This window comes from Microtus ochrogaster, unplaced genomic scaffold (genome assembly GCF_000317375.1).
Source record: "Microtus ochrogaster isolate Prairie Vole_2 unplaced genomic scaffold, MicOch1.0 UNK25, whole genome shotgun sequence".
Classification (NCBI taxonomy): Eukaryota; Metazoa; Chordata; class Mammalia; order Rodentia; family Cricetidae; genus Microtus; species Microtus ochrogaster.
In genome coordinates, this window is record NW_004949123.1 from 1,638,501 (window position 1) to 1,639,081 (window position 581).

Here is a 581-nt window from a genome sequence, read left to right on the forward strand (position 1 = left end):
TGGCTTTAATCCCAGCAATTGGGAGGTAGAGGCAGGAAGATCTCTGTGAGTTCAAGGCCAGCCCGGTCTACAGAGTGAGTTCGGGACAGTCAGGGCTGTTTCAAAAACAAACCCTGTCTCAGAGGAAAAAAAAAAAACTCCCTAAAAAACAGACACACAACCAAACCTACCACTTTTGTATAGTATCAAACATTGACATAGTTAATATCTACTAAAAAGATCAAAACGAACACCCCCCCCCCCAAAAAAACCCTACTCTAACCTTCTTGTGTTCCATCCTATTTCTAAAAAGCAGATTTCTCTGAATATCTAGCAACCAGAATGCTAGAAAATGGAAATCAAGTGAAAAAGTTATAATGGGGATAAATGTTAAGTACAGCTACAATCTTAGCAGAAAACATGTGAAGACCCTCCTTGAAATGTTGAGGTCACTGAAAGCCTGTGAGGGCAAGATCTGTATAAAGTATTAAAGCAGTGACAGGGGTTTCTGTGGGGTAGGGGTGGAGGGAGTGCCTCTACTCCAATACTTCATGGAAGCTGCCAATGTAATTCCAGTTATTACTTTGAAATTCTGGCCTCTA